General features: G+C 36.3%; 1 protein-coding gene across 1 annotated transcript in view; it reads left to right on the top strand.

Annotated features, from left to right (window-relative positions):
* LOC117173711 (protein turtle homolog B) overlaps window positions 1–13,538 on the top strand; it is a 510,915-nt gene that overhangs the window by 291,817 nt on the left and 205,560 nt on the right. The gene's annotated exons all lie outside the window — the stretch shown is intronic.

The raw sequence follows: 13,538 nt of genomic DNA, 5'->3' as shown, positions 1-13,538 counted from the left end.
TAAATACCCAAATTTGATATTTAGTTTTTTAGAAATAGTAACTTTTCTGTTATATAAACTAGTTTCTTTGGAGATCAAATTGATCAATTTGAAAATTAAAGTAAATACTGGGAAAAAAATGAAAATTACAGCGAAATACCAGACGTGCATGCGTGTTCGGCAGCTTGCTTGACGCCATGAAGTAGACAACATAATAAATACACTAATGTTTTTAAATTATTGTCGATATGTAGTGGAACACTGCAGTAATCTCGAATGACAGAATGTATTTTACCTATTTACTAATAAGTTGCTAACAGCAAAGTTGAAGTACTTTAATTATCATTTTTTTTTATTTAGTTAAAATTAATGTATACTTTTTTATATCTGAGGATAAGAAGGGAAAAAGAAGAATCAATTACCACTTGTTAAAATGGCCTGACTCTTTTGTACAAATCGGAAAGTTTAAAATTAATAAATTTGTCCGTTTTTGAAACATTTTTAAATTGTAAGCCCTCGGTAACTTAAACGCAAATCATTCATTTTATTTTAAATGGAAAATAAAATCCGATTTATTGAAAATAGGAAAAAATAATGTCACCAGATTTTAAGAATGTAAGTACACGAATGCATTTATTTAACTCACTTGGTTTTCTTAAATATTAGTTCAAGGTACGAAGAAAGTAAAAAAATTGTTGTAAGTTGTGAAAAGCTCATTTTAATACGAATATAACTTCTAAAACATGGAAAGACAATTCTGAAAAGAGTTAAAACCCTTAAATCTACTATATATAACAATATTGAGAATTAAAATAAAGCTTTAGATAGTTTTATAGTTTCTACATTCAAACTACCGTCTCACATGTGTACTATATAGTAGTACAGTAAAATATTTAGGATTGGAAGATTTTTGCAAGTTAAGACCTTTTTGGATTTTAAGCCATCCAAGTGATTATTGGTCCATATTAGAAACGAAAGTCAAATTTTCAGCAGCGGTGGTCGACGGAACCCTTTCCCTTCAGGCTGTAAAGTTTTATACTTTAAGATATTATTCCGTTTTATCTATTTCTTAATTTCTAGAGATTCGCCATCAAGGTAGTGGCTGCGAAGGCGGTAAGGAGGTTAAATATGTTAAACGATAGAAGGATCGCGACAGCAGTGCACATTCCAAGCGACATCGCGAGGAGGCCGACCCTGAGTATGCTCAGGGACAAAATGTCTACTCGCTACCTCTTCGACGAAAAATATCAAGTTAGCCTATCCACGAAGGAGTAATGGATTAATGGCTAAGAGCACCTGCCTAGTGATTGAGACAACTGTTTCACAGATGTCTCCAGGAACAAGGGAATGCAGGAGACAGTGTATTTATATCGTATAAGAAAAGGAATGGGCTTCAGATTCGCAATAGGATTCTCGTCACAGTTCTACAATTTGAGATTATGGCTGTGCTTCTGTACGCCTACAAGACAAAGGAATATGGCAACAAAAGAAACATTCGTATGTGCTCAGACAGTAGGGCTGCTATAATGGCCCTGACTGGAACAACAATCACGTCGCTATTAGCATGGGATTGCTTTAAAGCACTGAAGGATCTAGCGACATTAAAGCGAGTGTATCCATTTGGGATTCCTGGACACAGCGGCATCAAGGACAATGAGCTTTCGGATAGTCTAGAAAAATAAAATTTCATTGAACCCTATCCAGTTGTAGGCATCTCCAGTATGTGAGTCACTGAAGAAATTAACAGTTGGTTGACTGAGGAACATCAGAATAAGTGGGGATTGGTCTTGGATTGTAGATAGGCCAAACGCTCTGCGACTTAAAGCTAAACTCTAACCTAGCTAAGAAAAAACTCAAGCTCTGTAGGAACGAAGTCAAAGCCATAATAGAAATGTTTATAGGACATGATAATCTTGGGTGTCACAGGTATAAATTCGGGCTTGTGGAAAGCCCCCTCATTGGCTTGTGTGGCAGGGTGATGATACAGCTGCACATAGCCTCCGTCACTGCCCTGCGATTGCGAGGAAAGAGCAGTCACTGTACCAGTGAGTCAAAAATATCAGCCAACAGCGTATTTGTGATCCTTTCTCTATAGAGAAAGCTTTCGGCTCCCAAATAGTCTCATAAGGCGATGCAAATACATCACTCAAGTATAAAGGACTCATACTGTCTCAACCTAGAATAATAAGTGGCAGAATAAACAGTGGCTCAGTTGGTTAGACACTCGGACTTCACCTCAAAGGTCCAAGGTTCGATCTCTGAGCTGGTGCCTCTAGAAAATTTTAAATGTACCTTTACTGAGGTTCTGGTGGTTCGGAACCCACCTTAAGCTGTAGGTTTCCCCATCGTGTACTTGACTGCGACCTAGTCCGTCAATGATGGAGTAAAAACCAGACTTTGTCCAATATGTCTGGGCAGACTGCTCTCATCAGATCACTTTATTGCATTATAAAAATGCGTCCGTGACTGATGATATATACCGGGACAGCCCCGTGCGAAATGATCAAATAAAAATTTAACTCTAACCAAAAATGCCTTCGATATATTGGGCAGTATAAGCCTGTGACAACATTTTAACACAGAAATGTTTTTTTTTTACTGTAAGAAACTTTCTTGATAATCAGGAAGCGAGCGACTAAAAACCCGTGCAGTGGCAGATGGTAGCTCTAAAAAAGCATCCAGAGGTGAATGTTGTCACCTCCAACGCTCGTGGCCGCTCGTAATTGTATACCTACAACATCATCGCAGGAGGTTTCAACCATCGTATTAAATTATTTGAATTAACTTATAACATTCTAATCTCATCAGCCACTTGACTTAGTCCGTGGCATACCAAAATGAAAGATGAATTGGTGCGTCTCTATTACGAAAGTGTGAAGTTTGAAACGAAAATGGAAAAAGGATAGAATTTAAGAACGAAATTTTCTGCAAAGTATCCTAATATACAACAGACCGAGCAATAGGTATTTAACAACAGGTTGATTTGGTGTGGAAAAACGATTACAATGAACATCAGTCAGAGGAAGCCGCGGCATACGGTCCAGCAGGGGCAATTGATATTCTCCCTTAACCTATTGATGACCCAACACGACCACATCCACCAGAGGTGGATGGTTTTATACAACCAGAGGCAGAAGCAGAGGTTGAAATCCTTACAGAAGAACAAAAAGAATCTGGTAAAAATTATCGAGGAAGCAAATATTGAGTCACTATAGACATTCTTGCCATGACTCAAGCTCGTAAACATCAAAGGAATCGTATTAAATTAACTTATAACATTCTAATCTCATTAGTCACTTGACTTAGTCCGTCGCTATGATGTATAACCGGGTTCAGCAGAGTAGAAGTTTTAACTTTCTGGAATAATAATGATAATAATAATAAGCAAAGACGTAGGGCTATATCGACCTTATCACTCGAAAGCGCTGGATCTTGCAACCTGTCTTGGACAAAGGCCAAGATCATCGTTTTAAATATTCGGACCAACTCAGGATGGACATCCTTACCTGTTGTCAAGAAAGCTTACTAGCGCAAAGAGGATACATGTACAGGTTACATAAACCCTGCTTTAATGTGCACACGGAATATGCTCATAAAACGCCTCAGTATCTAAGAGATCATGTATCCTTTTTACGCAAAGGGGGATATGAAGTTCTTTATCAAAGACAAGAGAAAGATCGTACAACGATCATATTACCCGTTCCCGCAAGACCACGTTTGCAGATAGTTTATAATGCCGGCATGAGAACTAGAAGTTAAAAATCCACTAAACGGTCTTTCTCAGTAAGAGCAAATTAGCTGAAGCTAATACTGTTCTTCTTGATTTTCTCCCTAAAGATGTTGACCTCTGCAATTTAAACTGTATTGCTTACTAGAAGGTGGTCTCCCTGTTATGTATCAAAGAGGTTATGTTTTTGTGGCGGACATGATTTGTCGTAACATCCGATAAAAGACAAATGACTACCAGCTATGTCACAAATAAGAGGATCATCTTCCAGGAAGACTCTTTAAGTCCGATACTTTTCTGCATCTTCCTCTTGCATCTATCTATTTTGCTCCGAGGCAAAAGCTACGGATACCTATGTAGCCTGCCGAACAGAAAAGAATTTAACGTCATACATCTTTTATACATTGACGACCTTAAACTCTTTCCAGCTTCAAAAGCGGACCATAAAATCCTTGTCACTGCGGTAAATAGATACTAAAAAACAATTGTCATGAGCTTTGGACTGCACAAGCGTGCCTGCTTCAATTTATACGAAGGAAGACTAGCAAATACATATTCGCGTGAAGATCAGGGTCTTCAACTCATAGGTGGAAATATCATTTAACAGGCAAAATGATGGCAATCCATCGAAATCATTATCCTAGATCCTCCGTACCTCGTATATACCTTCCCGAGAAAAAAGGGGTAGAGGTTTGCTGAGCGTATACTGTCTTCATCGAAGAAAGATTCTAGCTACAGTCTGATCTGTTCTAAAAAGTATAGATTCTCGAATGCCACTGGTACATCAAAATGAAGTCGCCAATGCATCGGCATTTTTACAGCGTGCCGCAGATAGGACTACAGAGGAGCTTGGTCTTCCATTAGATTCCACTGACAATACACATAACCTAGCATCACTAACACCTTTAGTGCTCAAAATGTTTCTCAAATCTGCTGGATTGAGATCGGAGATGGAGGAATTTTTTTTGCGTATCAAGACGGCGTTATAGGCACCTTAGTTTATAGTTAGTGCAAAATGAATGTACCTACAAGGTACAAAAAAGGTACAAGTTTTATATTACCATCTTCGACATTTCTATCGTATTGATCTAATTCCCGTCTTGCTATACGCCCTGGGGGAGCTGGAAACCGCCTTGGAGAATAATTAGTGTAAGGTCTATTAATATTTATTATTTTCTACCACTCAACGTATTAGTGCTACAAAGACTGATATTGACTCCAAGATCTGAAAACCAAGATAATTTACGTGATTGAATTCTCGGTACCAGCTGATGGTAATATCATGGCAAAGGAGAAAGAAAAACGCGCAAAATATCAAGCTCTTCTTTTCGAGTTGAACAGGCTGTACGAAGACTAGAGAGTCCATCTTGTGCTTCTCATAAGCGGTTGACTTGGAGGTATGACAGCTTTATTTCTAAACCAACTTAAAAAATCCGAGGTTGTCAGCATCAGGCTCAGTCCATCGCGAGCCAAATTGTAAAGGCTGTTTTTCCTTGATAATTTCATCTTCTCTGTCAACACTGTTTCTCCTAACATTCTACAAAGGTTGGTAGCTTTAAAAAAGTATCCAGAGGTGAAAACTTCACTTCTAACTGTGCTGTCTGCCACTGAAGGTCATCTGCGGCTAAAAATCGTACTATAAGGAATGGTGTTTTAAACAGTATTTTGCGTAAATTTCCCGTTCTTGCTTACTTTCTAGGATAGACAGAGCAGCAGTGAACTAAATACACGATCCGTTTGCGTCGGGATTGATTGCTTTAAGGAACCATGATTGTTTATAATCTAGATCGCTGACCCATAGTTAACAGTCCAAGATTAAATTAAACCATTAAGCCTTTTCTCTTTCGGCAGAGGTGTGATTAACTCGGTCGGAAAGGAAATAATGGTAGGAAGGAGGTATACGTATAGATTTTTTGATTGATCTGAAAATCTCGTATTGCTTATTTGAGTAAAGCGTTTGTTCCGCAACACTGCACCGATGCAGTTTGCTAACAAATCTCTCTACGAATCAACCCATGTGGAGAACCTGACAATGCCGTTATATGAGGTTTCCCAATCGGGTCCATTAGTATCCAAGGGTTCTTGTGTCAGGCGTCATTTACTCTACTTGCACTCTTTTAATTAAATTTTTGCCAGCATACTTTCCTGTCCTGGAATACTTTTCCAGCTTCCTTTACACCCCATGTGCTAAGTAGTATTTATTCTGCCCCACATTCTTTGATGATTATCTAGTTACTTACTTTGTTATTAAGAGTTTTCCCCTCATATAAAGAGAAAGAATTTCATATCAATCGCGTTAAGTTTACTTTTATGTTTTTCTTGATATGTCATTGCCTTGAAACCGTATAACACAGTCTGTAACAATAAATAATTATTTATTGTCGTTTTGGCTTTTTTAAATTATATTTTTATTCTTGACAATGGGCGTTGCTCTACTGATAATATTTTTGCCCTTGTTTATACGCGTGTCCAACTCTTCATGCATCTTTTTATCCCTAGTGAATGAGCTACCATGATATACGTACTCATTAACTTGTTCTTTTCTCTCAACATTTAATACCATGTTTCATATTTTTTCTCTTTCTTTACTTTGAAAGTCATAATTTTTTGCGGTAATTTTAAGGCTCATTTCCTTTATGCTTGTATTCATTTTCTTCAGTATTCTTTGCAAGTCTTGATTGGTTCTGTCATAACAAACTTATCGTCTGCGAATGCTAACCCACGTACCTTTAATGTTTTGAGATCCACACGTTCCTCGTCGAAAGGGGCATTCATAGACGCTTGTCCATGAATGTTATAAATAGCCATGAAGACAAAACACAGCCGTGTTTTACACCTTGCATAATATCGAAACAGTCACTCTTTCTTTGCTCCCAGTATATATTTATTTTATTGCTTGAAGGAGCCATCTATAAACTCAATTCTATTTCATGAGTTCCCAAAGCTTACTTCTATCCATCTTATCAAGTGCTTTGTCTAATATCCGGTAACATACTTTTTGTTACTCGCCATCTTTCTTTTTTTTCAAAGTATTAATTAAAATTGAACGAAAATCGCAGAATTATATGCAGGAGGGCAGAAAGGCATTGTGACGTGCATCCCTAGTAAAATCCCAAACCGTTTTTTACCAAGAAAAATACCGAAGTGCTGCAGTAACCAAAATATACTGCGACGTAACCGCGATGTATTCTCATTGCGTCGGACGAAATCCGGCATAGTGTTCCCACAATAGAAAAATGGATAATGGATTATACGCGATTACAAAAAACATGTTACCGGATAAAATCTTGTACTAACAACTATGAAACAGCGATTTAGATTATAAAAACTACAATCTCTAGGTACTAAGAAATAGATATTACAGAATAATATCTTGGTGTATAGAACCTTATAATCTCCGATGATAAAATGTATAATCCAAAATTTTAAAATCCAATATCCATATGATAATCCTGGTCTACTCGATAACCTCAAATATATATAATAACTTGTGAAAACCTTTTTGTGAATTTATACAATTAATTTATACTGTACTTGTACAAGTCACAGTGACATGTGATGAAAATAAATATAAGCATATCCATTTTCACGACACGATGCGCAGTACCAGTTAAGAGTAATCAAACGCCATGATATTTATGAAGAAGTGTGTACGTGTATCGAAATTTCGATACAAATTTGTTTTATTATCCAATTTATATAATACATTTTCTTCAGTGCTAGAATGAATGTTCAAGTTTTGTTAAAGCTTACCGTGAATTATTTTTAATTCATCTAACATGTTTTTATATTATTTATAATTTTAGCGCGAGTTTGAAAACAATCGCTACCTGTTCCAGGTGACGTGTAGGGGGGGGGGGGGCAGTTATAAAGATAAAACTTAATATCCGTCTATCAAAAAGACACGCTGTAACTTTATATTCCAGCATATTTTCCGTAGATAACATTTTAAACTGGTTATGATTAGGACAGATGTCTTGTGAGATATTTAGAATCCTATTCGAAAGAAATTAGCTTGACGATATAATATGCCAGATGAGAAATGAAAAATTTAGCATATTTTACTGGAAGGCAAAATGGGCCTGAATTGAAACGACTACAAAGAAAAATCTTATATCTTGTGCTTCAGAGTATAAAAAACAGAGCGAAATCTTGACCGAATATAAATTACTGAGTTCTAAAACAGTACCAGTTTCTACAAATAGGGTGTATACTTGTATAGATGATCAATATTTTCTTGAAAAAAACAAATCAACAGCTGTTATTTTTTTTTAGGTTAAGTATCATTTCTATGCAGATTTGAATATCATGAATTAATCAGTTAAATGGTGAAAAATATTGTTCTATTATCGCCGAACACACTTTTTTTTGAATGCATACGTTTTTATCAGCTTATTTTAAAGGTGCTTAGCCCATTTAGCATTTCATGAAAAGTCGAGTTTTGTCATTAAGCATCGTTGCCGAAATCGGCTGACCTGAGTCTCTCTTTTTTTAGTTTACAAAGATTGTATTTATTTTAGTTTGCATTTCGTCTTTCACCGTTTTTAATTTCTTGCAAAACCAAACTTTTTTCGTTAATTCGTAGAAAAGTTGTTTTCTTTAGTTAAGCTGTATTATCGAAAAATCGAATAAACTATCAAGCGTACAAAGGTACATGCCCAGAGACTTGCGATGCAAAGAACTTCTGATACAGCACTAACTATCCAAGCGTATGAGCCGTCAAAGAATGCTCACGGGCGAGTTGAGTACGCTTATTGTTAATGTAACAATATTAAAGAAAAGAAAATTCCGATTTCACCAAATCTGAATAATTCCTTTTTTATTTTAGTTTTCCAACTATATAGGGTATCCCAGACTCAAGTGTCCGGATTTAAGAGGCTGTATAAAATTGAAAGTAATAGATCGAAAATTCCTTTTCCAAAAATCAGTTGAAATTTTTGAGTTATAAAATACTTTAGCTGGGCGAATCAGGAGTGCGATATAAACCGTTCTGCGTGTGCGCACGGGAGACCAATGTAGTGTTATGACCGCTCATAGCTGACCCCACCTTTGTACTTGCTGCAATAAGACGCGTTGAGCTCTCCCCTACGTACGATTGGTTGAGCCTAAATATTTTATAACTAAAAAACTGAAACTTCAACTCATTTTTTGAAAAGCAATTTTCAATTTATTATTTTTATTTTTATACAGCTATTCTGATGGAAAAAGAGAGTAACAAGATAATTCTCAAATAATGTGGTGCAGAAGAGACGCTAGTAGACAGATGGGAAATAAATCATTTAAGATGTTTTAGGCATGATAAGAAAATTCCAAATGAACAACTGACGAAACAAGTGTATCAAGGTCAGGTAAATGGCGGTGTGCCCAGAGACAGAGCGGGGAAAGAATGGTTTGTATGGCGGCAAATAGTTAAGAAAAAGAGTCAGTAGAGTGAATGACGCTTGTGACAAGACCTTGGATACTAATGGACCTAAGTAGGGAACCTCACATGATGACTTTGTGAGGATCTTCACTTGAAGTGATTGCTTAATAGCTTGATCAGCAACCTAGGTCGGAGCAGTGTTGCGGAACGAACGTGTTATTTAAATAAATAAGACAAAAATTTTGGATCAATCTGAAAATTCTGTGTCCTTTCCTCACATTACTCGCTTCCTCGTCGAGTAAGTCACGCCTACCCCAAAAGGGAAATGGCTTAATGGTGTAATAGTAATAATAATATGTAAGTCCGCACACTTGAGTCTAGAACATCCTGCATACGGCTTCATTTACAAACTGGTGACAATCAAAATATTACCGTTCGCAATAAAAGTAAAATCATTTAAAATTTAAAATATAATATGAAAAAAGGGACTTCATTCCAATTTAAAATTGTAAAGTTACGGACATAAGGTCACTCATGTATTTTATATGGAAATCCTGAAGGCAACTTCAGACTTCTTTAAACATCGTTGAGGCGTATAGAAAGGGCGGGGGGGGGGCAGCGCTGGCACATAGGATAAGGGTAACTCGTCTTATATCGTTGCTATTATTGAACAAATTAGTTCTACTTTGAATTAAATAAATCTATTTTGTTATAGAGATAGTGTTACTTACTAAAATTTTGAAAATTTACATTGTAAAAGAAAAATTATACAGAAAACAGTTTTTACCACGAAAAAATGGAAGATTCGCTGACAGAAATATAAAGTTTTCAACCTTAATGACAATACTTGCAGTATAAATACTTGATATTTTCTATATAAAACAACATCACGCAATGTAATTATAATAACTAGACGAAATTCAAGTCCAAAATATATTAAATCTCATCAATAACACAGCCACACAAACAAACGGTGCGGATCTGGTAATAAGACACACGTATTCCTATGGATTTTGAGGCGCTGAAATTAAATTCGGTATCAAAAATCACCCATCACGTCATGGTTGAGCCATAACCTCAAAAATGACCAAAAATCATGCACTGAGGCAAATTATTTTCAAAATAATGCCAGTGATGCAAATTTTCACTTCAAAAACATGTCGTCAACTGTAAAGGATCAACCCTTGCCTGATATCAACTTATTTAACATAACTTTACCCAACAGAATCTAACCTCACCTAACCTGAATTAACAGAAATTTATTGAACTACACGTAAAGCTCTGGAAGCATATTTTCCCAGTAGAAAATGTGTGCTACATCGAATGGGTCAACTCAAGCCTAACCTAGAAATAAATCTAACCTAGCCTAACCTAACCTCACGAAACACAATTAAACTGATTGTGTTGTCCCGTTGTGTTTGCGATACCGTTTCGTTCAGCTTCGGCTTAACCTACATAGAGGTTTAACCTATCCTAACCTAACAAAACCTGACCTAAGCTAACCTAACTGAATGAAATTCAACCACACGTGTAGCTATATAAGCGTACGGTTCTCAGTCTTAAATGTGTGTTATATTTAATGGGTTAACTCGATCTTAACCTACAAATGAATCTAACTTAACAGAACCTAACGAAATTTTTCTTAACGCAACATAACTTAACTTAAGTGTTCCCGTTGTAACAAAATAAAATTCATTTCATTGTACTACAGGTGGTTAAAAATTTAGACGTACATTACTCATTTGAAGTCACTTAGAACTACAAGTAGAATTGACCCCATTTCAATTAACCTGACAATGTTTGTATCAATTAAAATGTAGAACTGTAACTTAAACATGCAAATGAATAAGATTTTTATTCAAAATTTTTTTCTCTCTGCTTGTCTTAGACTTAAGGGATATATTTATACTATCTTTCGTGTTTACATTTTATCTTGCTTTTTATCGTAATTAAATGGATTTATAGACCTACTTCAATCTATTTTCTGCCTGCTATAACGCGTCCTTTTGTCTTCGAAGGAACGCTGCAAAGGGTTACGCTTACGTTTAAGATTTTTAAGAACAGGGTTGCCAGCGTAATCGGTTAGGTTAGGTCAGGTTTTGTTAGGTTAGGATAGGTTAAACCTCTATGTAGGTTAAGCCGAAGCTGAATGAAACGGTACCGCAACCACAACGGGACAACAGAATCAGTTCAATTGTGTTTCGCGAGGTTAGGTTAGGTTAGGCTAGGTTAGTTTTATTTCTAGGTTAGGCTCGAGTTGACCCATTCGATGTAGCACACATTTGCTACTGGGAAAATATGCTTCAGAACTTTACGTGTAGTTCAATAAACTTCTGTTAATTCAGGTTAGGTGAGGTCAGGTTCTGTTGGGTAAAGTTATGTTAAATAAGTTGATATCAGGCAAGGGTTGATCCTTCACAGTTGTCGACATGTTTTTGAAGTGAAAATTTACATCACTGGCATTATTTTGAAATTTATTTGCCTCAGTGCATGATTTTTCGTCATTTTTTGAGGTTATGGCTCAACCATGACGTGATGGGTGATTTTTGATACCGAATTTAAATTCAGCGCCCCAAAATCCATAGGAATTTTGAGGCCTGCACTGAAAGAAATCAATTGCAGATTAACTTATATTGCGAGTTAGATTAGCAATCTGTATGGCTGGAATAGACATATTATGGAATAGCCACTTATCTTGTGAGCTACTGGAAGAAACTATTGAATATTATTATTCTCAATTCAATCGGTATGCAGGTTTCTTGTATTGGCCCGGTGAAAACATTTCCTAAAGTTCATTTTAAGTAGAATGTCAACGAATAGGAAGTTGTATTACAGGTATCTCTATTTTTATTCTAAATAACTTATTCTTCTTGCTGGATATGTTTAAAGGTAATTTTTCCAGTACATAAAATACCATAGAAACGAACCATCATATTTTCCTATCTTTGATTGTTTTGCTCATATGATTAATACTTATAGAAATATAATAGACAATAATGTAGAACTCGAAATGAGAAAAGCATGGATAAATTCAACATCTTATTAACTTTAACAAAATCATTGCCTGTTGACTGGTTAGAGCTGCCCCCCTTACCCTATACAGAAGAGATGCGTATGGACTTCACATATATTGCATGAGTGTGCCAAAGTTAATCTGAAGAGAGGACGAATTGCCGCCTTTCCCGGGTACGCTGAGCTGTTTGATGTGAGTGTTATCACATATCTTGACACTGGGAAGATATATACATACCTAGACTTGCTTCAGAGCCGCATTCAGGATACATTAGTAAAGAAGTTTCTGCGAAGCAGATACAAGTGTCTCCTTTGACTGATTTTGTCTTCCAATCTGTTGGCTTTAAACAAGGCATTTGCTTCTATCATACTTGCCGCCCCGGTTGTACTCTACTAGTTTGGTGTGGTTAAATGGAAAAAGAACGAGCCTGTGGCCATCGATATCGCAATGTATAAGATCATGTATATACAAAAGAGCTACCATATTAATTCGAACGTTCCGTGATTATACATCCTACGCTGGCAAGACGAGCGCGGACTTCTGAATCTCCAATGTTTTCATAACTGAATTGTTCTGGATAAAGCTTTTATCGTTGTAAATGGAAGATATCCTCTCTTTAAAATAGTTAAAAAACATGAAATGATTGGCAAATCAGGGTTCCTTTGCAGAGCCGCGGAGCAGGCAGGCTAAACCCTTGACCTACAGTTTTACATCTGGAGAGAGAAAAGTGCATTACTCCATGTAGATAATTTACTTCTAAAACCTAAATTTAATAAAGACATACAGAGTGCGTCTCTAAGAGTGTTTAGTATCGTCTTTATTGTTCTTACGGTGTTGGCCATGACCCTGTTCTGACGAACGCTTAGATGGAGATAGCGTTAATTCTCCAAAACGAGAAGTGTCAAATTGTCTGAAACAATGATTTTCGGACAGCAGTATAAATTACAAAATCGAGATTTGACTGAATTCGGAAATACGAAAAATTTTTCATAAATTTACCTATTGTAGTAACTTCACTCAAAAGATTTGGTTAAAATAATTATTTTCCTTGTGGTCAGTGTCTATTGAATGTGGATAAAAATCCCTGAGTTATTTCGGTCCCAAAAGGATCCCAATCTAGGGCAAAATTTTTAAAAATTGTATGAGGTTCGGACAGCCTCATAGCGAAAAAATGTCTAGGGTCTGGATCGTGTATTTCCAAACTGGTCTAATCTAAAATATTTCGAACCCCATTCCTTTTCCATTCATTGTAACATTGTGAATAAATATTATTCCCTATGTACCAAATTTAGTTGTTGGCACGCACTTTTCTCACAAGCAGCGATTAACTCATCCATTCCACTCGGCATGAGACCGTATTTGAACACATAATACTGGCATTACATATAATGCCTGGCCACTTCAGGCAAAGTATATAATCATATACTTATTATATACTTTGCCCAGGCAATATATAT

This window comes from Belonocnema kinseyi, chromosome 5, assembly GCF_010883055.1.
Source record: "Belonocnema kinseyi isolate 2016_QV_RU_SX_M_011 chromosome 5, B_treatae_v1, whole genome shotgun sequence".
NCBI lineage: Eukaryota > Metazoa > Arthropoda > Insecta > Hymenoptera > Cynipidae > Belonocnema > Belonocnema kinseyi.
The sequence above is the reverse complement of the archived record's forward strand: the minus strand, read 5'-3'. Positions and strand labels throughout refer to the sequence as shown.